The 26,255-nt window shown below is 47.7% G+C and overlaps 1 long non-coding RNA gene across 1 annotated transcript; it reads right to left on the reverse strand.

Annotated features, from left to right (window-relative positions):
* Positions 1 to 11,540: 11,540 nt before the first annotated feature.
* On the reverse strand, positions 11,541 to 25,430 carry LOC121582169. Its single transcript, XR_006003321.1, has 4 exons — positions 25,281 to 25,430; positions 24,835 to 24,935; positions 19,979 to 20,038; positions 11,541 to 12,360 (listed from the first exon to the last, which is right to left on the reverse strand). It is a non-coding gene; the product is annotated as an uncharacterized LOC121582169 (long non-coding RNA).
* Positions 25,431 to 26,255: the final 825 nt, after the last annotated feature.

The following is a 26,255-nucleotide window of genomic DNA, read 5'->3' on the forward strand; positions in this document are numbered from 1 at the left end:
AGTATATGATTGTGGACTACAGGAAAAAGAAGAGGACCGAGCACGCCCCCATTCTCATCGACGGGGCTGTAGTGGAGCAGGTTGAGAGCTTCAAGTTCCTTGGTGTCCACATCACTAACAAATTAACATGGTCCAAGCACACCAAGACAGTCATGATGAGGGCACGACAAAACCCATTCCCCCTAAGGAGACTGAAAAGATTTGGCATGGGTCCTCAGATCCTCAAAAGGTTCTACAGCTGCACCATCGAGAGCATCCTGACTGGTTGCATCACTGCCTGGTATGGCAACTGCTCGGCCTCCGACCGCAAGGCACTACAGCGGGTAGTACGTACGGCCCAGTACATCACTGGGGCCAAGCTTCCTGCCATCCAGGACCTCTATACCAGGCGGTGTCAGAGGAAGGCCATAAAAATTGTCAAAGACTTTAATAACTCTAACTACATGTACATATTACCTCAATTACCTCGACTAACCGGTGCCCCCGCACATTGACTCGGTACCAGTACCCCCTGTATATAGCCTCGCTATTGTTATTTTACTGCTGCTCTTTAATTATTTGTTACTTTTATTTCTTATTATTACTTTTTTTAATGTTTTTTTATTATTTTTTTATTAATTTTTTATTCTTTATTAAAATTGCATTGTTGGTTAAGGGCTTATAAGTAAGCATTTCCCTGTAAGGCGCATGTGATTTGATTTGATATCATGTACAATTATAATTAATATGCTTTGTTTAACTGATTGAACAAACATGATTTTTTAAAACTTATATTTGTGGTGTGGTTTTCATATAAGCCCTTTTGGGCTTCCAACCTCACCTGCACACTGTTTTTACCAGTTTTTTTTATCTGTACTGCTTTGTCTTTCACTTATTTTCTTTGGTGCGAATAAATAAAACCTAAAACCTGTATGCCTCAATCCCAAAATGAATGATGTCCAATTGGGATTGAGGTGTATAGCGGCTCGACCTACACTATTTCCCAATGTATCTACAATCTGACATCAGCTGTGTTGTCCCATACAGGATGTTAGTACTATAACTGTACTCAACTGTACTGTGTGTTAACACTGCACAGCCATCACGTCATGCTGTGCCAAGCCATTCCATGCCATGATTCATCCCTCCGCATCAGCGTAGGCAGCCTGGCAATATGCAGCCTCGAGCTGTGTGTGTGTGTGTGTGTGTGTGTAGGGGGTTTGTGTGAGAATGTAGGGGCGGTTGTCAACCAGTAGATTGATAGAGGGAGCAGGGGGTGGACAATGAGCTCTCTCTCTCTCTCTCTCTCTCTCTCTTCCCCTCCTCTCTTTCTGTCTCTCTTTCCTCTCTCTTCTTCCCCCTCTCTCTCTAATTATCTTTCTCTCCCTATCCTCTCTCCTTCTCTCTCTTCCGAACCTGTGGGGAGCCTGGCTCTGCATCGCCTTCCCTCCCTCCCTCCCTCCCTCCCTCCCTCCCTCCCTCCCTCCCTCCCTCCCCTCGTTCCCTCCCTCCGTCTCATTCATCCCCCCCGCAGATCCAGCAGCAAAGTCCATCATAGCCCTCCAAGGAGGGGGAATTACTCTCAGCACCAAGTTTCAATGACAACTTTCCCAGAAAAGACATTAATCTCCTCATTATTAGCACTGCAGTCCCGCCTTCTCAAGGCTAGCTCAAAGTCTGCAGCAGTCTCCAAGTGCAAAGAGAAAACAATGAGATTTTGGTCTTTAATGTCTTTTTTCATCCAATCACCACCCGCCCCCCTCCTACCTACGCCTGCCACCTTTAGCTGTCCATCAACCTTGGGCACACACACACACACACACACACACACACAAACATGCACGTGCATACACATACACACACACACACGAGTGCACACCCACCAACCCACCCCCACACACACCCACCCAGACACCCTCACACCCACCCACCCCCACATTTTACATTTTAGTCATTTAGCAGACACTCTTATCCAGAGCGACTTACAGTTAGTGAGTGCATACATTTTTCATACTGACACCCACCCACCCACCCAGACACCCTCACACCCACCCTCACACACACACATACACACACACCCCCACAGTAGTGAGTCAGAGGCTTTACCCAGGAAGGATCACAGTGAAACACTCCCTCCCCATAATTTCAGCTGCTCAGCCGTTACGAAGCAAATATCAAGGCCACCGAGCACAGCGCACATGCACAGAAGGCATAAATACTGGAGTGAACGATTGCTACTTGGAAGAGATCAGTGACGTGCAGTCAGGGTAGGCAGGGAAGGCAGTGGTTACCCTGTGATAATCTAATACAAAAAGCTGTTATGAAAAGCCTCCCCCCAAATTAAATAATATACAAAAAATTCATAATTTTTGGTTACGTAATGTTTTTTGTGGTTTTTATGCACAAAATCTAAAGATTTGCTAAAACTGCATCAAAACCACAATTATTTTTGACATGAGGTAAGCAGAGAGTGTCACGGATACGGCCGAGGCTGCCCCTCCTCCTCGTTCGGGCAGGCTTCGGCGGTCGTCGTCACCGGAGTACTAGCTGCCACCGATCGATGTTTCTGTGTCTCACTAGTTCTGTCTGTATTGTTCACACCTGTTACCCATTAGGCTTATTAGTTTCCCTATATTACCTCTGTTTTCCCTCCTGAGTGTGTGCGTGATTATTCTTGTTACGTCGTCTGTTGAGCTGTTGTTTTGCTCTTCCCTGCGTGGAGGGTTTGCATTATTTACTTGGAGTTGAGTAAAGCCATTTAATTCTCAGTTCTGTGTCCTGCGCCTGATTCCGTTTCCCCACTGCAGGTGTGTAGGTGTTTCCGTAGGGGCAACCACGGTGGAGAGTCCAAACCATGTCTCCCCAATGCACATTCCCTCAGAATATGCCGATTTGGCTCTCGCCTTCTGTAAAAGGAAGGCGACTCAATTACCACCCCATCGACGAGGGTATTGTGCGATAGATCTCCGTGAGGGTGCTGCACTTCCCAGGAGTCACGTGTATCCTCTGTCACAGGAGGAGACGGTGGCTATGGAGACATATGTCACCGAATCTCTGGGACAGGGATACATTTGGCCCTCCACTTCCCCTGCCTCCTCAAGTTTCTTTTTTGTGAAGAAGAAGGATGGAGGTTTACGCCTGTGCATTGACTATCGAGGTCTAAATCAGATAACCGTAAAAATACAGCTATCCTCTTCCTCTCATTGCTAGTATGACGGAGTCATTGCACGGGGCACGCTTCTTCACAAAATTGGACCTCAGGAGCGCGTACAATCTGATCCGTATCCGGGAGGGGGACGAGTGGAAGACGGCATTTAGTACCACCTCTGGTCACTATGAGTACCTCGTCATGCCGTACGGGTTGATGAATGCTCCCTCAGTATTTCAATCCTTTGTCGATGAGATTTTCAGGGACCTGCACGGACAGGGTGTAGTGGTGTATATAGATGATATTCTCATATACTCCGCTACACGCGACGAGCATGTGTCCCTGGTGCGCAAGGTGCTTGGTAGACTGTTGGAGCATGACCTGTACGTTAAGGCTGAGAAATGTCTGTTCTTCAGACAGTCCGTCTCCTTCTTAGGATACCGCTTGTCAGAGTCAGGGGTCGAGATGGAGTGTGACCGCATTTCAGCCGTGCGTAATTGGCCGACTCCTACCACGGTAAAGGAGGTGCAGCGATTTTTGGGTTTTGCCAACTACTACCGGAGATTTATCCGGGGCTTTGGCCAGGTAGCAGCTCCCATAACCTCTTTGCTAAAGGGCGGTTCGGTGCGCCTGCAGTGGTCAGCGGAGGCGAACAGGGCTTTTGGTCAGCTGAAGGCGCTGTTCACCACGGCTCCCGTGCTGGCTCATCCGGATCCGTCCTTGCAATTCATAGTCGAGGTGGACGTGTCCGAGGCGGGGATAGGAGCTGTACTGTCTCAGCGCTCGGGTACGCCTCCCAAACTCCACCCCTGTGCTTTCTTCTCGAAGAAGCTCAGCCCGGCGGAGCAAAACTACGACGTGGGGGATCGGGAGCTGTTAGCTGTTGTGAAAGCTCTTAAGGTGTGGAGACATTGGCTTGAGGGGGCTAAACACCCTTTTCTCATTTTGACTGACCACCGCAATCTGTAGTACATTCGGGCAGCGAGGAGACTGAATCCTCATCAGGCAAGGTGGGCCATGTTTTTCACGCGTTTTGTGTTCAACCTATCGTATAGACCAGGTTCCCAGAATGCTAAGGCAGACGCTCTGTCCCGGCTATATGACTCAGAGGATCGGACCAGGGAGCCTACTCCCATACTTCCGGCTTCTTGTCTGGTGGCGCCGGTGGTATGGGAGGTTGACGCGGACATCGAGTGGGCGTTACGCACAGAGCCCACTCCCCCCCAGTGTCCAGTGGGTCGTGCGTACGTTCCGTCCGAGGTTCGCGATCATTTAATTTATTGGGCTCACACGTCACCTGCTTCTAGCTATCCTGGCATTGGTCGGACAGTGCGCTGTCTTAGTGGGAAGTACTGGTGGCCCACCTTAGCTCAGGACGTGAGGGTTTATGTTTCTTCCTGTTCGGTGAGCGCTCAGTGCAAGGCACCTAGACACCTGCCCAGAGGTAAATTACAACCTCTCCCCGTTCCACAGCGGCCGTGGTCACACCTATCGGTGGACTTTGTTACAGATCTTCCTCCATCACAAGGTAACACCATGATCCTGGTCGTTGTGGATCGGTTTTCTAAGTCCTGTCGTCTCATTCCTTTGCCCGGTCTCTACTGCCCTACAGACCGCAGAGGCCCTGTTTACACACGTCTTCCGGCACTACGGGGTGCCTGAGGATATAGTGTCTGATCGGGGTCCCCAGTTCACATCGAGGGTCTGGAAGGCGTTTATGGACCATCTGGGGGTCTCGGTCAGCCTGACCTCAGGTTTTCACCCCGAGAGTAATGGGCAGGTGGAAAGAGTAAACCAGGAGGTGGGTAGGTTTCTGAGGTCGTATTGCCAGGACCGGCAGGGGGATTGGTCAGTTTACATCCCCTGGGCAGAAATGGCTCAAAATTCCCTCCGCCACTCCTCCACTGACCTGTCTCCCTTTCAGTGTGTACTAGGTTACCAGCCGGTCCTGGCACCGTGGCATCAGAGCCAGATCGAGGCTCCTGCGGTGGATGAATGGTTTCGGCGCTCGGAGGAGACATGGGACGCTGCCCATGTACGCCTGCAAAGGGCGATTAGGAGACAGGCGAGTGCCGACCGCCACCGCAGTGAGGCTCCGGTTTATGCACCGGGGGACCGGGTCTGGCTCTCGACCCGAAACCTGCCCCTTCGCCTGCCCTGCCGGAAGCTGGGTCGGCGGTTTGTGGGGCCCTTTAAAGTCCTGAGGAGGTTGAACAAGGTTTGTTATAGGTTACAGCTCCCCCCTGATTACCGTATTAACCCCTCGTTCCATGTGTCTCTCCTCAGGCCGGTGGTAGCTGGTCCGCTCCAGGAGTCCGAGGTGCGGGAGGTTCCTCCGCCCCCATTGGACATTGAGGGGGCACCGGCGTACTCGGTCCGTTCCATCATGGATTCGAGGCGTCGGGTTGGAGGCCTGCAGTATCTCGTGGAGTGGGAGGGGTACGGTCCAGAGGAACGGAGCTGGGTTCCCAGGAGGGACATCCTCGATCCCTCCTTGTTAAGGGAGTTCCATCGTCGTCATCCGACTCGCCCTGCTCCGCGTCCTCCTGGTGTCGATGCACGGCTGGAGCCGCGCGTCGGGGGGTACTGTCACGGATACGGCCGAGGCTGCCCCTCCTCCTCGTTCGGGCAGGCTTCGGCGGTCGTCGTCACCGGAGTACTAGCTGCCACCGATCGATGTTTCTGTGTCTCACTAGTTCTGTCTGTATTGTTCACACCTGTTACCCATTAGGCTTATTAGTTTCCCTATATTACCTCTGTTTTCCCTCCTGAGTGTGTGCGTGATTATTCTTGTTACGTCGTCTGTTGAGCTGTTGTTTTGCTCTTCCCTGCGTGGAGGGTTTGCATTATTTACTTGGAGTCGAGTAAAGCCATTTAATTCTCAGTTCTGTGTCCTGCGCCTGATTCCGTTTCCCCACTGCACCCAGACGCTGACAGAGAGGAAGTGGGTCTACAAAAGACCCATGTTTGGAATGTCTGTTTAATAATACGATCCTTTAGATATTTTGTCTCAAATTCCCCCCATCACAATGACCAACCGTCCTGCACACCAAGTTGAAATTGAATTGTATTTCACTTCTGGCTTCCCGCAGACAGTTTTTGTGCAACCCAATACAATTGAAAGCAACGCCAGTGTATGTAAATACACCCGCGTTGCTAAGAGCAGCTACTAGCTAGCTAGTGTAGCTAGCTTGTTAGCTAGCTGACTGCGCCATTCATTGGTTTGTTTCATTTTAATATAAAATGTCGCCTAGCTATTTAGTTGTAACTAGCTATAAATATATGGATGCTTGATGTTGTGTTATATTTCTGATGTCTGTGATCTGAAAGCCACACATCTGATTAGCTAGCCAGCTAGCTAATCAGCTACTTCACTTTACACTAGTGGCACGGTATAGCCATGATCATTGGAATAATTGTAAATCCATTGTGAAAGGCTATGGAGTTTGTGTTGCAAATTCTTTTGATGAAATGTGTCCATATATTGGTATTTTAGTGCCACCTTTCAGTTGTAACTGTGGATGCTACAACGGTCTATGGCTGAGCTGAGTTGAGCAGTGTGTCATTTTGTTGGATGAAATTGAAATATGCTGCCATCGGAGGCTATCGCTTGTGTATCTTGGCTACATTGGTATTTACATTTGGTTAAAATTGTTTGTCCATTTTGGTTAATAGCCTATGTCACTCTGGTTGTTGGAGCTATCTGTTGTATGGTGAACTTGAGATTCATCAAGGTATATTTGTGAGTAAATTCGGCTTTGATAATAGCCGGTGCTTACCCAGCCACCGACCTCACCGCACATCGCTGAAAGAGATGAGATGGAAGGATGCGATAGAGAGGTCTAGAATCACGCAGAGAAGAAGAGTGTGTGAAGTAGAGCTGTGCAGTCTTCAGGGTCACTACATAGACACACACACACACACACACACACACACCACTAAAAGCCTTTACTACATGCCCATGTTGTATTCATACCAGATCAACTACAGATGTAGGATCTTAATTTGATCACCCTTTTGTTGCTGATAATTGCAAACTTGTAGTGTATTTGAGTTTTAAAAAGGCTTCTAAAGTTTGTAATTTCAACTTTGACATTTCAGACTTGATTGGCCATAATGAAAAATGTATCAATCCCTACAAAAAGGTCAATTAATTATAATCCACATAATAATTCACATTTCCTATTGCTGCAGGATTATATTCCTGCTCTATCAAAGTGGCTCAAATTAAGATTCTACATCTGCAGTACAATGCTAACCAGGTCAACTATACTGTATAAAAATATAAACGCAACATGTAAAGTGTTGGTCCCATGTTTCATGAGCTGAAATAAAATATCCCAGAAATGTTCCATACGCACCAAAAGCTTATTTCTCTCAAATTCTGTGCACAAATTTGTTTACATCCCTGTTATTGAGCATTTCTCCTTTACCAAGATAATCCGTCCACCTGACAGGTGTGGTATGTCAAGAAGCTGATTAAACAGCATGATCATTACACAGGTGCACCTTGTGCTGGGGACAATAAAAGGCCAATCTAAAATGTGCAGTTTGTCACACAACACAATGCCACAGATGTCTCAAGTTTTGAGGGAGCATGGAATTGGCATGCTGACTGCAGGAATGTCCACCAGAGCTGTTGCCAGAGAATTGGATGTTAATTTCTCTACCATAAGCAATGTTGTTTTAGAGAATTTGGCAGTACGTCCAACCGGCCTCCCAACCGCAGACCACGTGTCAACACGCCAGCCCAGGACCTCTACATCCGGCTTCTTCACTTGCGGGATTGTCAGACACCAGCCACCCGGACAGCTGATGAAACTGCAGAGTATTTCTGTCTGTAATAAAGCCCTTTTGTGGGGAAAAACGAATTCTGATTGGCTGGGCCTTGCTCCCAAGTGGGTGGGCCAGTCTCCCAAGTGGGTGGGTCTATGCCCTCCCAGGCCCACCCATGGCTGCGCCCCAACCCAGTCATGTGAAATCCATAGATTAGGGCCTAATGAATTCATTTAAATTGACTGATTTCCTTATATGAACTGTAACTCAGTAAAATCATTGAAATTGTTGCATGTTACATTTATAGTTTTGTTCAGTATAGTACAATGTTTCCCTGCCAATGGCCCTGACATGTCGATGTGCTCTCACTTTGTCTTCCGCCAGACAACATCTAAAGACTTGTGCTTCACACCACACTACCTCCACTGGGTCGGCTCTGATGTCAGGTCCTAGCTCAACTAGAAATACACTCAAATGAGATGGAAAAGACACTCCCACTAATACAGTGTTGTATCATTCTGGTGCTGGGGACTCAGAGGGTGTGCAGGCTTTTGTTCCAGCCCAGCACAATCACATTAGATTAAACTATTAAGGGCTTGGGGATTAGTTACCTGATGTGTTTAAAACTGGGTTTTAACCAAAGCCTGAATGCCCTATGGGTCACCAGCACCAAATACAGAAACACAATGGCCCTGAGTCCGATATTGCAAACTCCTCGAGTCTGATATGATGAGTGATGATAAATGAGACCGTGTTGATTAGTCAATCTATAACGATATGTGTGATTTAATTGACTTTCAGTGCTATGACATTCACAGCTATGACATTCAGATTAATGAATACAGCACATGTTTTACTCTCCTCTCAGGCTGGACCAGCAGCTGAGAAAAAGATGAATGGGAAAGCAGTGGGTTGGATCAGGAGGAATATTTGATGAACGTAAGCAATATCTCTCTCTCTCTCTCTCTCTCTCTCTCTCTCGCTCTCTCTGTGTGTGCGTGTGTGTGTGTGTATGTACACTCTCTCTGTGTAGGATTGATAGAGAAACCCAATTCCCGATTCTGATCTTTTGCCCAATTATTGGTATGTTGCCCAATTAGATCGGATCTTTTGCCCAAAAATATCAGAATTGGGCTGCCTGTGTAAACGCAGCCAATGTATCCAAGTGTGTGTGTCTCAGTGTGTGCACACATGTTCCTCTCTCTCAAGGCGTTAGTCCATTAATCTAATGAAAAGCCTGGGGTGTCCTTGGCAGAGGACAGAGGCCCCCCCTCTTCTCCCCCCACCACCATCCCTGTGACACTCTGCTCATCTCCTCACAGACTGGGGGAAGGGGGAGGAGAGTGGGTGAAGAGAGAAGGATGGAAACACAGCAAAACTAGAGAAAGGGCTGTAAGAAGGCGACTGGGAAAAGAGGAGGACTGTCTCTCCATTCTAATTGGAGTAAAAGGAATGGAGCTCAGGGAGAGAGTTAAGTTGAATGTCACTTGTACACAGCGGAGTGTTGACGCTATTAAGACGTGCACACGCGTGCACACACGAGCACAGACACAGAGACACACACAGTAGTGATGCGCGGGTCAGCTGTTTGTTCACCCGCACCCGCCCACAATTGCTAATAACCCATCCGCAACCGCCCGACTATATGTGATAAAGTGAGAATTTGAGGCCTGCACCCAACCCTACCCCGCAAATGCGCTGTAGGCTATTTGTTAGTTAACTTGCCTATAATTAGATACATGCAGCAATTAGATAACCCATTGCTTACCAGAAAAAATGTCATACATCGATATGAATGCTTTAGTCTAGTTGACATTGGTAAGGTTTTCGCTTTTATCGCTGCTTCTCTCGCAACAAAGACGTTAAGGGATCGGGGAGAAAATGCAAGAACAAAAACAAAACATGAAAGACTTTCTTTGCAAAATGTCCAAATGACATCAGTTTGTCCCGGTTTTAATGGAATTTAAAGCTATGAAAATGACCCAATATATTTCTGATAAGATTTCAGTTCGGCATGGATGCATATTTTATGTGGTTTAAATACTATTAGCTTTTATGATGCTGATTAAGATAGCACCTTTACAGACGGTCCCTAACCATGCATTCATTCTCTCAAGGTGCCGACATTGTCCTTTTTGCCTCAGTGGATTGACGTAAACTTTTTCTGCTCAAGTTCACAAAAGTATTTGGCAATTGGAATGTATTTGGCGTGCGTACAGTTAGGCCCTAAAGCTTAGGCTTATGCACTAACTCCAGATAAAAATAAATAAATAAAAACCTCAATGTAGCCTATAGATCTGAATTGCACAAGAATTATACATGCATGGATTTTTTATGCATTGTTTTCTCTTTATTCAACCCGCCACCCACCCACCCGCCCTTCATCCACACAATATTTTATGACCCTAAACCTGCCCGCCCTATGGATATAACTGCGCATGGATATAATTGCGGGCACTGCGGGTTATGAGTCAACTTGCGCATCACTAACACACAGTCACACACACACAGAGGTCCTCAGTAGACAGTGAGAGGAAGGCACGTACTAACAGACGTCACTTGTCTCTGCTAACGACAGAGATGTGCAGCTGCCACCTGAGAGAGAGAGAGAGAGAGAGAGCGAGAGAGAGAGAGAGAGAGAGAGAGAGAGAGAGAGAGAGCGAGAGAGAGAGAGAGAGTGCGACTGTGATGGAAGGACCCAAGAGAGCACAGAACACGCAACACAGAGAGGGAAAATAAACTGAGGAACTGGAGGGACAGAAAAACACATAACAGAAAAAGGCAGAGGTGAGAAAGAGAGTGAAAGATGGAGAGAGAAAGAGTGAGACAGACACACAGAGAGACAGACAGACAGAAAAAGGAGAAAGAGAGGCGGAAAGCGAGACAGAGAGAGAGGGCGAAATATGAAGTGTGAGAGAGAAAGGAAAGCGAGAGATAGCAGGGGAGATGAATGGATGCAGGCTAAACAAATAGGCGGCACCTTCTATTTAGAGCGACATAACGATGAGCTGTGCATGACAGACAATTATTACCCACAGACTTAGAAACAAACACAGGCTTGTTAAGGAGCAATGATCGCACATGTTCCAGTCCAGCACTCTCCACACACTTTGTACAGGCCTAGGGCTCCGTGTAGCTCAGTTGGTAGAGCATGGAGCTTGCAACGCCAGGGTTGTGGGTTCGTTTCCCACGGGGGGCCAGTATGAAAATGTATGCACTCACTAACTGTAAGTCTCTCACCAAATCAAGCTTTATTTATCCTGAACAAAACATACAACAATTTCAACGATTTTCTGAGTTACAGTTCATATAAGGAAATCAGTCAATTTAAATTCATTAGGCCCTAATCTATGAATTTCCCATGACTGGGCAGGGGTGCAGCCATGGGTGGGCAGACTGGCCCACCCACTGGGAAGCAAGGCCCAGCCAATCAGAATGAGTTTTTCCCCACCAAAGGGCTTTATTACAGACAGAAATTGACAAAGGTTAAAATACTCACTAACAGGGATGTAAACAAATTTGTGCACATAATTGGAGAGAAATAAGCTTTTTGTGCGTATGGAACATTTCTGGGATCTTTTATTTCAGCTCAAGAAACATGGGACCAACACTTTACATGTTGCGTTTATATTTTTGTTCAGTATCACGGCTCAGGAAAAGACCCAGATGCAGACAGTTCAAATATCGGACGTTTATTATATAAACAGGGGGCAGGCAAAGAACAGGTCAAGGGCAGGCAGAGGTCGGTAGTCCAGGGCAGAGTCCGTAAGGTAAAGAGCGGCAAGTAGACTCAGGGTCGGGGCAGGCAGAGGTCAGTAATCCAGGGCCCCAGAGTCGATGAGTACCCAGAGATATTTCGACTGGTTCCGCCACAGCAGGATGGCATGGAGAGGAGTGTGAGTAAGGGGAGAAGGAAAGTTCTCCATATGGCCCACCAGAGTCCTCGCCCCTACCGGTGAGCCTGGTCTTTTAGTGGACAGGTAGACACGAAATTACCAGTAGTCCCGCAATATAGACAACTCTTTGTGTTAAGCCTGCATAAACGTTCGGCTGGAGACAACCTAGCTCTGCCTAGTTGCATCGGCTCGGGAAGAGGTGAATCGGCAGACTTCGGAGACTCTCAGGGGAACTCGGGTAGCCTCGGATTCTCTTGGAAACGTAGACATCGGGGACTTCCGGGATGCCTTGGAGGCGAGGTGGTATCCTTGGGTGGGTGCGTGGAACCGTAATCGGACCTACTCTCCTTCCTACGTTCCTGTAGCCGCCCATCGATCTGGAGCGAGTCGAGATCCGTCGGCAGTTCCCGGGCTGTGAGCTCGTCCTTAACTTCCTCCGATAATCCGTGCAGGAACGTGTCAATCAGGGATTCCGGGTTCCAGGCACTCTCGGCTGCCAATGTGCAAGAGCGGCAGGCAGGCTCAGGGTCGGGGCAGGCAGAAAGATCATAACCAGGAAAACTAGAACAAAACAGGAGTATGAAAAACACGCTGGTAGGCTTGACGAGACGAACTGACAACAGACAAACAGAGAACACAGGTGTGTATATATTTTGATTTGGACTTTGATTATTCTACAATGTAGAAAATAGTCTAAATAAAGAAAAACCCTTGAATGAGTAGGTGTTCTAAAACTTTTGACCGGTAGTTTATATAGCACATTTCAGACATGAATGCAACATAATGCACTTCACAGTAAAAAAACAACAAGTTAAAAACAAATTAAAATCAACACTAAAATATTTACTACACAAGAAACATAAGAGGATAAAAAAAGAGAACATTATAACAATTAAAACTAAAAAGCACGCCAAGGAAAAGCCTCTCCATGCCTCTTGGTCCTAGGCTTTGGGATAGTTAAAAGGCCAGTAACAGAGGACCTGAGGGACCTACTGAGTACATAACTTAAAAGCATGTCTGATATGTATTGGGGTGCACAATCGTGGATTGATTTGAAAACCAATAGAAGAATCTTTAAATTAATTCTAACTCACAGGCAGCCAGTGCAGAGACTTTAAAACCGGTGTAATGTGTGCTCTCCATCTGGTCTTGGTCAGTACCCAGTAAGGCCATTCTACTGCCAATGTTTGTATATGGAGATTGCATTGTCACAAGCTGATGTGTATGCGGTGTTGGAGTCAGGCGCAGGACACAGAAGCTTAGTCGAAACGACTTTAATTGTCACAAAGACAATAACAAAAATAACGGGCCTCAAACACAGGAGGCGAGCGATTACGCAAACAGTGCGTAAAAACACTAACAACTAGAGCACAATAAAGATTCACCAACGGACAGGCGGACAACAACACACAACTGCAAACAAAACCAAAGGAAACTTATAGGTGACATAATCAATACATAAGACGAAACAGGTGCACCAACAAGACAAAACCAAACAAACATAGAGAACATCAAGCGGTAGCAGCTAGTACTCTGGGGACGACGAACGCCGAAGCCTGCCCGAACAAGGAGGAGGAGCAGTCTCGGCGGAATTCGTGACAGTACCCCCCCCTTGACGTGCGGCTCCAGCCGTGCGCCGACCCCGGCCTCGGGGACGGCCAGGAGGACGTGGAGCAGGGCGCGTAGGATGACTACGGTGGAACTCAGTCAGGAGGGATGGATCTAAAATGTCCCTCCTAGGCACCCAGCACCGTTCCTCCAGACCGTACCCCTCCCACTCCACGAGATATTGTAGACCCCCCATCCGACGTCTCGAATCCACGATGGACCGGACTGAGTACGCCGGAGCCCCCTCGATGTCCAGTGGGGGCGGAGGGGTCTCTCTTATCTCACTGTCCTGGAGTGGACCAGCTACCACCGGCCTGAGGAGAGACACATGGAACGAGGGGTTAATGTGATAGTCATTAGGCAGTTGCAACTTGTAACACACCTCGTTCAATCTCCTCAGGACTTTAAATGGCCCCACAAACCGCCGGCCAAGCTTCCGGCAGGGCAGGCGAAGGGGGCAGGTTTCGAGTCGAGAGCCAGACTCGATCTCCAGGTGCGTATACTGGACCCTCACTGCGGTGGAGATCGGCGCTCGCCTTCTGCCTGCGGATGGCCCGCTGCAGATGTATGTGTGCAGCGTTCCACGTCTCCTCCGAGCGCCCGAAACCACTCATCCACCGCAGGAGCCTCGATCTGGCTCTGATGCCATGGTGCCAGAACCGGCTGATACCCTAACACGCACTGGAAAGGGGTCAGGTTAGTAGAGGAGTGGCGAAGAGAGTTCTGAGCCATCTCTGCCCAGGGGATATACCCCGACCACTCCTCCTGCCGGCCCTGGCAATATGATCTCAGAAACCTACACACATCCTGGTTCACTCTCTCCACCTGCCCATTACTCTCAGGGTGGAAACCCGAGGTAAGGCTAACCGAGACCCCCAAGCGTTCCATGAACGCCCTCCAGACTGTAGAGGTGAATTGGGGACCCCGATCAGACACTATATCCTCGGGAACCCCGTAGTGCCGGAAGACGTGGGTGAACAAAGCCTCAGCGGTCTGTAGGGCAGTAGGGAGACCCGGCATTGGGATGAGACGACAGGCCTTAGAGAACCGATCCACAATGACCAGAATAGTGGTATTCCCCTGAGAGGGGGGAAGGTCCGTGACAAAGTCCACCGAGAGGTGAGACCACGGCCGTTGTGGAACGGGCAGGGGTTGTAACTTCCCCTGGGCAGGTGTCTAGGCGTCTTACACTGGCGCACACCGAGCAGGAGGAGACATAAACCCTCACGTCCCCTAGCCAATGTTGGCCACCAGTACTTAACACTAAGGCAGTGCACTGTCCGGCCAATACCTGGATGTCCAGAGGAGGGTGACGTATGAGCCCAATAAATGAGACGATCACGGACCTCGAGCGGCACGTACGTCCGACCCACTGGACACTCTGGGGGGAGTAGGGTCGGTGCGTAACGCCCGCTCAATTTCCGCATCGACCTCCCATACCACCGGTGCCACCAGACAAGACTCCGGCAGTATGGGAGTGGGCTCAATGGACCTCTCCTCTGTATCATACCGCCGGGACAGGGCGTCTGCCTTACCGTTCTGGGACCCTGGGATGTAAGTGATCTTAAAAACGAACCGGGTCAGAAACATGTTCCACCTAGCCTGACGAGGGTTCAATCTCCTAGCTGCCCGGATGTACTCCAGGTTACGATGGTCAGTCAGAATGAGAAAAGGGTGTTGAGCCCCCTCAAGGCAATGCCTCCACACCTTTAGGGCTTGAACCACGGCTAACAGCTCCCTGTCCCCTACGTCATAATTACGTTCCGCCGGGCTGAGCTTTTTAGAATAAAAAGCGCAGGGACGGAGCTTAGGAGGCGTGCCGGAGCGTTGCGACAGCCACAATACCGGCCTCTGACGCGTCCACCTCTACCTGGAACGCTAAAGCGGGGTCCGGGTGCGCCAGCACCGGAGCCGAAGTGAACAGGTCCTTCAGTTTACTAAACGCCCTGTCCGCTTCAGCCGACCACTGCAAACGCACCGGGCCCCCCTTCAGCAGGGAAGTAATGGGAGCTGCTACCTGTCCAAAACCCCGGATAAACCTCCGGTAGTAATTGGCAAAACCCAAAAACTGCTGCACCTCTTTAACAGTGGTTGGGGTTTGCCAGTTACGCACGGGCTGACACACGGTCAATCTCCATCTTCACTCCCTGACGGGGACAACCGATGACCCAAGAAGGAGATGGACTCCTGGAAAAACAGACATTTCTCTGCCTTGACATACAAGTCATGCTCCAACAGCCTACCCAACACTCAGCGCACCAGGGCTACATGCTCGGCTCGTGTAGAAGAGTACACTAGGATGTCGTCAATGTACACTACCACACCCTGCCCATGCAGGTCCCGGAAGATCTCGTCCACAAATGATTGGAAGACTGAAGGAGCATTCATTAACCCGTATGACATGACAAGATACTCATAATGACCTGAGGTGGTACTAAATGCCGTCTTCCATTAATCTCCCTCCCTAATGCGCACCAAGTTATAGGCGCTCCTGAGATCCAGTTTTGTGAAGAAACGCGCTCCGCGCAATGATTCAGTCATACTCGCAATCAGAGGAAGAGGGTAACTGTATTTAACAGTGATCTGATTGAGACTACAGTAATCAATACACGGGCGCAACCCTCCATCCCTCTTCTTCACAAAAAAGAAACTCGAGGACGACGGGAAGTGGAGGATCAGTATGTATCCTTGTCTCAGGGACTCAGCTATGTATGTCTCCATAGCCACCGTCTCCTCTTGAGACAGAGGATACACATGGCTCACGGGGAGTGCCGCACCTGTCTGGAGGTTTATCGCACAATCTCCCTGTCTATGAGGTGGCAATCGCGTCGCCCTCGTCTTGCTGAACACGAGTGCCAAATCCTCATACTCAGGGGGAATGTGCATTGCGGGCACTTGGTTCGGACTCTCCACCGTGGTCGCCCCCAACGGAAACACCTAAACATCGCCCAACACACTGGTCAGACCATTCCTTGAGAGCCCTCTGTTGCCACGAAATGGTGGGGTCATGGGTGATTAACCAAGGAAGCCCCAGCACCACGGGATACGCAGGAGAGTCAATCAGGTACAACTGAATGATCTCCTCATGACCCCCTTGCGTCTTCATCTTTAGTGGCGCTGTGACCTCCCTAATCAACCCAGATCCCAACGGGCGGCTATCTAGGGCATGGACAGGGAAGGGTGCATCAACGGGCAGGAGGGGAATCCCTAACTTAGTACAACATTTCCGATCAATAACATTCCCAGCTGCGCCTGAATCGACTAGCGCCTTATGCTGGGAATGAGATGCAACCTGAGGAAATACCACAGGTATACACAAGTGAACAACAGAGAGCTCTGGGTGAGTGGGGCGCCTACTCACCTGAAATGACTCCCCAGTGCGCGACCTGTTGCCCCGATTCCCTGGAGACCCTCCCCAGCACCTAGCCACAGTGTGTCCTCCACGGCCACTGTTGGTGCAGGGGACGGCCCCCCTCGGGTTCTCTCTCCTTCTCTCTCTAGCGCCAGCACCCCCGAGCTCCATAGGGCTCGGCTCAGAGGTGCTGGGGGATGGACTGAACGGCCCCAACTCGGGACGTCCGCGGGTGGCCAGCAGGGTATCCAGACGGATGGACATGTCCACCAGCTGGTCGAAAGACAGATTGGTGTCCCTGCAGGCCAGCTCTCGACGAACGTCCTCACGCAGGCTACACCGATAGTGGTCGATGAGGGCCCTCTCATTCTACCCCGCATCCGCCGCTAGAGTCCGGAAATCCAGGGCGAACTCCTGTGCGCTCATCTTCCCCTGTCGGAGGTGGAACAGACGCTCCCCCGCCGCTTTACCCTCAGGAGTGTGATCGAAAACAGCCCTGAAGCGGCGGGAGAACTCTGCGTAGCTGATGGTGGCGGCGTCTATTCCCCTCCATTCGGCATTGGCCCACTCCAACGCCTTGCCGGAGAGACAGGAGATGAGGCGGAAACGCTCGTATCCCGAGGGCGCCGGGTGTATGGTGGCCAGGTAGAGTTCCACCTGAAGGAGGAACCCCTGACACCCGGCTGCGGTGCTATCATACGCCCTCCGGAGCGAGAGCCGAATCCCACTGGATTCCGGAGCTGGTCTGGTGGGGCTGGCCGATGGTGGTGGTAATGTAGGAGGAGGTGTGGGCATGCCTCCCCTTTCCCATCGGCGCAGGGTGTTCATCACCTCCTGCATGGCGGAGCCGAGTTGCTGGATCCTGGCGTCCTGGCAGCTGACCCGATCCTCCAGCGACTCGGCGCCGCCGCTGCTCCTGCTGACTCCATAGTATGGTGTGTTGTTCTGTCACAAGCTGATGTGGATGCGGTGTTGGAGTCAGGCGCAGGACACAGAAGCTTAGTCGAAACGACTTTAATTGTCACAAAGACAATAACAAAAATAACGGGCCTCAAACACAGGAGGCGAGCGATTACGCAAACAGTGCGTAAAAACACTAACAACTAGAGCACAATAAAGATTAACCAACGGACAGGCGGACAACAACACACAACTGCAAACAAAACCAAAGGAAACTTATAGGTGACATAATCAATACATAAGACGAAACAGGTGCACCAACAAGACAAAACCAAACAAACATAGAGAACATCAAGCGGTAGCAGCTAGTACTCCGGGGACGACGAACGCCGAAGCCTGCCCGAACAAGGAGGAGGAGCAGTCTCGGCGGAATTCGTGACAGCATGGCTGTGTGCTAAATTGTATACACCTGTCAGAAACGGGTGTGGCTGAAATAGCTAAATCCACTAATTTGAATGGGTGTCCACATACTTTTGTATATATAGTGTAAGTTATATTCTTCAAGAATCATGGCTATATCATTAACTTAAAAGTCAAAAAATGGAAGTAACAATCGCAGACTGTCCCTTTAATAGTAAAAGCATAAAGCAGGTCCTGAACAAGTATTTAGGGATAACTGAAACATAATAATCACAAAAATGTGTTTCTTTCATGTGAACACAATCACATAGATTCAAGACCATGGGCAGTGACCATACTGCACTGCAGGAAAGAACCTTTAAAAACTGATCCAGATATTTTTTCTCCACTTACCCTCAACCAATGTGAGCAAAACAACAAAACTGCCCCTGTGTCAGTTGTTAGGAGCATCAAACACTGACTCAGCTAGGAGGCAGAAAGAGAGAGGCCCAGTTTAGACTCCCCTCCACTCGACAAAAGACTGCAACAAATGGAGTTCAAAGACAAGCCTCAGCTTCCTCTTAATCTCTGTTTTCTCTCCAGACACCAACAATGCATCTTAGCAGCTAGAACATCACTGTTTCCTCAGCTGGCCTTTTTTGGAAGATATTTATAGGAAATCTATTGGCCGTGTTAGCCCTGTCACGGCCACAAACGATTTTCTCACAGATTAAATACTTTTCGGTGAGTCTGAGTTGATTTACCGCCCGGTATATTAGTTGAGCCTCATTTAAAGAGAGAGACAGTTTCTTGTTCTTTGAAACGTACCGCTGTGTTGTATAACTATCTATCTTTTTAACTTTCTCGTGGGTTATTTCATATGCAGGGCTGTGATACTTTGGTTGCATCAGTATTAGGACTGTTAACAATAGCTGTCATGGCACTGCTAACGTTGAAGACGTCAGTAGAAGGAAAGAGGGTTTTCCAGCCAAACGAAGCAGTCGGGGCATTCTCAGAGCATTAGTGGTTATTTTTAGTGCTACCTGGGGGAATGAAGGCAGTCCAGCACAGCACCGAGTGACAGGCAAGTGGGTAACCTGGTTTTTGGAGATACAAAAAGAACCCTGTAAATCCCCAGGGTGAATATGGGCCTAAAGCAAACTCTCTCACACAACTCTTTCTCTCTCTCTCTCTCTCTCTCTCTCTCTCTCTCACTCTCACTCTCACTCTCACTCTCACTCTCACTCTCTCTCTCTCTCTCTCTCTCTCTCTCTCTCTCTCTCTCTCTCTCTCTCTCTCTCTCTCTCTCTCTCTCTCATACAGCACACAAACACACACATAGCCCTGCTCTCTATCAATTCCCCCTACCTCTATTACACACACTCCTCTTCTCTCTCACTCTCTCGCTCCCCCTCGCTCTCTTTTTACAGATTATATTACATTACGCCTCCATGGTCGGGCTCAGTGCCTTGAGTGGGCAGAGAGAGAGAGCAAGAGAGAGACATCCCATTACAATTCAGTTGCATCACTTTCTCCCAGTCAGTCAGCAATTGAACCAGGTGTTCATAACACTGAAAGAACAGAACAGAGACCATGTACCCTCCTGTCCCAACGCTCACACAATGCCTAAGCAACATCAAAGCAACAATGTGTCACGTTGACACAAACCCACACTGACACTGTCTGACTAACCAGTAACCACCAAATAGAGTGGAGCTGGTAGGGAAGTAGTCTGTATTGCAGAGTTATCAAACCAGCTTTGACAAGCAGTAGAGTTGCTTCTTATTGAGAGCAGCAAACAGATTGGGATGGAAAGGTGAGGCCCCTTCCTTCCGGAATAAGTCAAGCAGAGACTCATCTGAAGCAAGCACTCTGCTGGAGGAGCACAGAGACAGGGCAGCTGCCTGTGCAAAGCCCTACCTTTTGTCTGGCTGGCAGAATATTGTCAAGCTGGGGTCACCGCATCTGTCTCCGCACAGGCTATGATATGTTATGTAACAGAGAGAAGATGAAAGAGAGAGGGAAGGAGGGAGAGAAAAGAGAGGAGAAAAACAGAAGCAGGGATATAGAGAGAGGGATGGAATAAAAGGGGGAGAGGGAAAGGGGCATAGAGAGAGACAGGGGAAAATGATACCATGTAGAGAGGGACAGACAGAAGAGAAAGAGACAAGGGGAATGGACACAGAAGAGGGAGAGAGAGAGAAAGAAAGAGAGAATGGAGCAACATTAACAAGGCAGGTATGTGTTGCAGTCTCCAGGGTTCTGGCTCTTGTAACCTGCCAGAGTTCACAGAAGAGAGCTGAACTGAAACATCCTTCATGTGGTCACTGCTTTGAATTTAACACTGGAGACCATTCATTTAGTAGCATAGTAGCATCATCTCTCGAGGCATCGAAGGTGATGATGGGTGTTGACCCTAAATGGACAGCATGCTCTTGGGGAAACCAATTTGCTGGACACGACAGATATTTGTTGTGCTCATATCAAGCAAAGCATTGTGAAAGCTTTTCATTAGAAACAGGAGATCTCTGGCTAACGTCTACACTGAGTATACCAAACATTAGGAACACCTTCCCAATATTGAGTTGCACCCCCCCATTTTGCCCTCAGAACAGCCTCAATTCGTTGGGGCATGGACTCTACAAACTGTCGACAGCGTTCCACAGGGATGCTGGCCCATGTTGACTCCAATGCTTCCCACAGTTGTGTCAAGTTGGCTTGAGGTCCTTCGGGTGGTGGACTATTCTTGATACACACTGGAAACTGTTGAGTGTGAAAAACCCAGCAGTGTTGCAGTTCTTGGCACAAACTGGTGCGCCTGGCACCTACTACCATACCCTGTTCAAAGGCACTTGCATTTTTTGTCTTGCCCATTCACCCACACATACACAATACATGTCTCAATTGTCTCAAGGCTTAAAAATCCTTCTTTAAACTGTACTTCATCTACATTGATTGAGGGTGGATTTAACAAGTGACCTCAATAAGGGATCATAGCTTTCGCCTGAATTCACCAGGTCAGTGAAAAGAGCAGGTGTTTCTAATGTGTTGAAGTGAAAAGCACAGTAGCACAAAGTGTGTGTGCTAGCTGGTTGGGCATTATTGGGCTTTTGGGAAACAACAGTCGGCTGTACAGTCGGCTGCTATTTGTTGTGCTCATATTAAGTCAAGCACCCGGCAACACTTGTGTGGGCTAGTCCTCAAACAAACAGTATTGTCTGTCATACTTCAAAAGGCGCCATGAATTTCAATTTCCCCTCAGTAGCCACACCTAAGGATCTATTATGGTTAATTGGATTCTGGTGCGTGTCTGTTTGAATGGATGATTTTGATGATTTTGATGTTCGGAATTAATGATTGACAGTTAGTAAGAGAAGTAGAGCTTCCACTGTCTTTGGTAGTTCATAAAGCTCTGTGGAGGAGCTAGCGATGATGCTAGCAATAAACCTGGGCAAACATGGTGATTGTTTCCCTAATATTCATCAGACTGAACATGAGAGAGAACCATTTGTACCATTTGATGGTCGAAACCTGTTTGAATATCAACACATCCTACAAACTAGCGCTGCACTTTTCTGACTTAGGCGATAGCCAGAAAACTCCCCCAACCTGGATTAGATCAAAGGAAGAGCCGTTTATGCTGGGTCACCTCGGGTTGAAGTCAGAAACACACAGGGAGAGAGAAGAAAACATCCTTAGAAAGTGTCCAACCAACTTAATAGATCTGCCAGGAGTGTTGTTATACAGCAGGCGACTTCTGAAGGAAGGAGAAGAGATCAGTGCACAACTTCAGGCTCTCTCTAGCTCTCTCTCTCTCGCTCTGTCCCCCTCTCCTTCAATCACCCCTCGCGACCCTTAAAAGCAGGCCATGAATATTTCATAATGTAGCAGGGTTCCTGCTCTCCCTCCTCCCTCATCATTAGCTAAATGTGTCAGAGTGTGAGTGGCTTACATAAATGTCCAGCGGCATCAATGTTGAATGGGCTAGGCAGAAATGAGTGACACATAGTTGGAAAGACATTGGGTGAAACATGGAATTCGTTTTATATACATGGGCAGGCTATGCTGTGAGTCACGTTAGGGCTATTTCTTGGTTGGTAGTGAGGGGTACTTCAGTCATGCTTATGAAGTTATTACACATGCACACCTAAGCAGAGAGCCCAAAGGTGGAACGAATGCAGGTCTCAGGTGTTGAGACCATGGAGTGAGATGGATGACCTCAATATGCCAGTGTGCTAGTCTAGGCAGTCTTGCAGGTACTGGGTGTATGAAAGACACATCACTCAGGTATACTCTCTGGTGGTAGGCTTTGCAGAGGTAGATTTAATCTCACTGCAGTATGGGTTTAGGTGAGAGGGATAAGAAGGGCAAGAGGTGACGCCTCTGATTCAACTAATCAAAGTTTTGATTGAAAAGCTGGAACAAAAGCCTGTACCTACACCAAGCCTATGTGGGTAAGAGTGACTACTCTTGGTTTTGGGTGTTCCAATTTTAAAGAAGTCTTGATTGAAAACTAGTTGGTGGATTGGTAGAATGAGGTGTGATACTGCCAGACTGGAACAAAAACCTGCACCTACACCGGCCCTCACAGATTGCCCAAAAAGTTTGAATTGTAAAGGAAAGAGTTGACTCCGATGATAGGGAAGAGAAGCTGCAATTTCCAGATTCCACTTGGTTAAACCATCTAATTCAACGCGTTACTCTCCCTCAGCGGGTTACCTTTCAGAGAGAAACACTCTTCTTTTCAGCACTCCAACAGTACGGTGCCAAATTGCTCACTCATTTAAACAATTTGCGTCAGTCCTTTGTCACCACTGGAGAGTAAGGAGATGGTGAGTTCCCTAGGCTAAACCCACTTAGTGAAGGCGGGACAGCCCGATGTAGCGCCAACAGTCTTAATGAATCGACTGAAGCAATCGGCTGCTTGATTGGTAGGGCCTCTGATTATGGGTGACCCATAAAAAGCCAGACAGGACAGAAACTGGAGAGATTTGTGTCCTATGGGACCTCTGATGGGCAACATTGGTCTGGACCAGCAAGTGGCCATATCACTTTCACACATGATGAGGTAACTGGTAAATACATGTCCCCACGGTTGTCAGTGCTTTGGAGATACTGTTTATCTTTCTCAACATGGTTCCCTATGGATTCCTTGTTGGTCTTCTGCTGTGCAGTATGACTGTGCTTTTTTTCCCTTAAAGGAAGCAGTAAAACCTCAAAATAGACATACTAACAACCTACTAACAAGTACCTCAACTCCACAGTTCTGCACTCATAATTACAGCGCAAACACTTTACATAAGACATCAGAAACAAGCTGAAAGGCTCCCATGATCCAATTTAGGGGTGAGAAATGAAAAACATGGTTAGCTGAGAAACACAGCAACAGCCCCGTTAGAGGCTACAGTAGTTATGTGGCTGGTGATTAGCAGGTAGGCTAACACACAAAGTGATTCAGTCCCTTAAATTAGCTCCTGCACACAGATGGACAGGCCCCAGCGGGCCCAGCAGTGCTGCAAATGAAGTGCACAGTAATCAAGTCAGGTTTAGGCCCGGGTGTGAACACTGAACAGAGCACAAGCGATAACACAAGGGTCTGCAGGGGAACAGGCTAGGGGGTGGTGGTTGAGGTGAGGGCATGACGACCAATTCACAAGGACCTGGGTTGTCAGAGAACCCAAACCCCAATATAAGCACAATCTACAGTCGAGATAAACTCAACAATCCCTCTTCTGAAAGTCCTATTTAAACCCTTAAATTTCCGCAAAGTGATGCGGCTGAATATCAGCACCTCGGCGCTGTGCATTTCATTGCCACAGTAGAGCCACTGCAGCCGACTGTCCAGTCCACTGAACAATAATAATTTAACCTCTCAAGGTAACCTCCTATCCCTCTAAAGCTCCACAGTACTGTGATTGAATTTTGTATCATGCTAGCCACTTCATACACACTTCCTCGATGACTACATTTACATTTTAATCATGTAGCAGACAAGAGCGACTTACAGGAGCAATTAGGGCTAAGTGCAATGCTCAAGGGCACATTAGCAGATTTTTCCACCTACTCAGCTCAGGGATTCGAACCACTGGTCCAACACTCTTAACTGCTACACTACCTGCTTCCCCTGACACCAGAAAGGCCCAAACATAATATCCTGCAAGTAGACTGAAATTATATTTAGTTTTTAGGTAAATGGTACAGTATATGCGGGTATTACATGCACAGTTGTGAGTTTAGGCCTATCCAAGATTTATTTTTTTAAATGCATTGCCTTTCACTCACGTCAATATAAAGTCCTTGTCTTTCCAATTAAACCTTTTCATGTCACATTCCCCTTTAGGTTTTAGTGCAGATGTTGCTACTGCGGTTTTCCATTTGACTGATTCCATCCCAAGATCACATGGCCTGTTAGTTGCACGTCATCATGGTATGGTTGTCCTATAGCCTACCAAACATTTCTGACATAACTGGAGAGCAAAAGTCGATCTACACTAAGAGTCAACAGGCAGGCGCCCCACCCCTAAACTGCTGCCCACATAGCCTAAATGTTCCTTGCTTTCAATAATGTACAAGTGATCAAGAAAACACTCTCTTAATTTATTGGTATATAATTGTAATTAGTCTAGGCTACTAAATGAGTGGTCTAATTAAATAAACCTGCACGGTTTTGACAATTGAATTGCAAGCTATACATTTTTGCTTATGTAATCGAAATTTACCTTGAGCAAATTGTTTGATCGTCTATTGAAAATATCGTATGAGCGTGCATACCTCACCTATGTGGCGCTTGAAGTTGGGCGATTTCTGTCGCTAGGATCAGATGACAACTCCATCCATTCGAGGTGGTGCTGATGTTGTCAAAACACGCGCGCGTCTCCTTTAAGATACATCAGCTTTGTTCAACAACACTGCTAATTTATGGTATGTTCACTAGCAGCTGACAATGAATCATGACTTGACCCTTTTGTTATAAAGTCTGCAAACAAAAACATACATGGGAAATATTGTGCCTTTCTTTTCTTTGGTCATTTGTTGTGCAATCTGTACAACATGGCTGTATACACGGAGCGCGCTGCTTCTTTTACATTCCCAATCTTGTCTGCCTCTGTCTCCATGCACACACATCAGAGCCTGTATGGGAAACTCTACTATCACCATCACCGTACGATACATCTAATCTACGGATGATAAATCGTAATAAAAAAGGCGAGCCCATACTCACACGTTCCCTTTGATCGATCTATTGATACCATTGCTCAAGAGGGGGCAGTGTACCCCAAAAAGCGCTCGTTTACGGCGAGTCCCAATGTCAGTTGATAGTGGCCAGTGTTTTCCTCTTCTCTCCTTTCTTCCACAGTAACTGCTGCTATGACTGTAGATCACACACTTCTGTGCTCGATTGGTGTGGATTCTTGTCGCGGGAATAGAAGCGTCATATGGCTCAAAAACGCAGAAGCAGCACATCACACTGTCTCTCAACGTTTTAATAAGTCATTTGCGTCTGTCGGTTTATAAGAAAACGAACTATAAAGACAATCTTAATCTGTCAAAATAAAATGTATGTTTCAGATTATCAAAAAATAAATTTAATATTAGTCTACTCTTATAACATCAATCATTCTACATAGCAAATTTGAGATCAGAATTGTAACACCCACAGTGTTAAATTTAACCGTTTCTTAGTGTGACCCACCAAAGTAGTGTTAAACGAACACTTTTCAAAGCGTTGACAAATGTACACCCTAAGAGTATTGTAATACTAGGCTACACCTTGGGTGATGCAAATTCTGACTTAAATGAACACTTGGTAGTGTTACTGTAATTTTTTGGGGTGTTTTAAAGTTGTAGGGTGTAAAGACGTATTTGCATATTTCCCACCATGTGTTTGTTAGTGACAGAGACAGTCAATAATTTCCAATCCTGAAACCTTCACCAAGTGACTGCCTACGTGAATGTTTTTTAATTAAAAGCAAACCATTTATAACCATGTATTATACATTTCATAGGCCTTTAGTTATGGCCTAGTTTTCCCCCAACATTGTGGTCTGATGATCCTGGCTCATGGCCAATATCAGATCTGCAAGTCACAATATGCTTGCCTGATGACTCAAACTAAATTATTCCGCTAAATTTGCTACATACTTCAGTCTGAGACTGCCATCATTGAAGTCGTTTGTGGTGATGTCAAAATGAGGGG

This window comes from Coregonus clupeaformis, chromosome 1 (assembly GCF_020615455.1).
Source record: "Coregonus clupeaformis isolate EN_2021a chromosome 1, ASM2061545v1, whole genome shotgun sequence".
Taxonomy (NCBI): domain Eukaryota; kingdom Metazoa; phylum Chordata; class Actinopteri; order Salmoniformes; family Salmonidae; genus Coregonus; species Coregonus clupeaformis.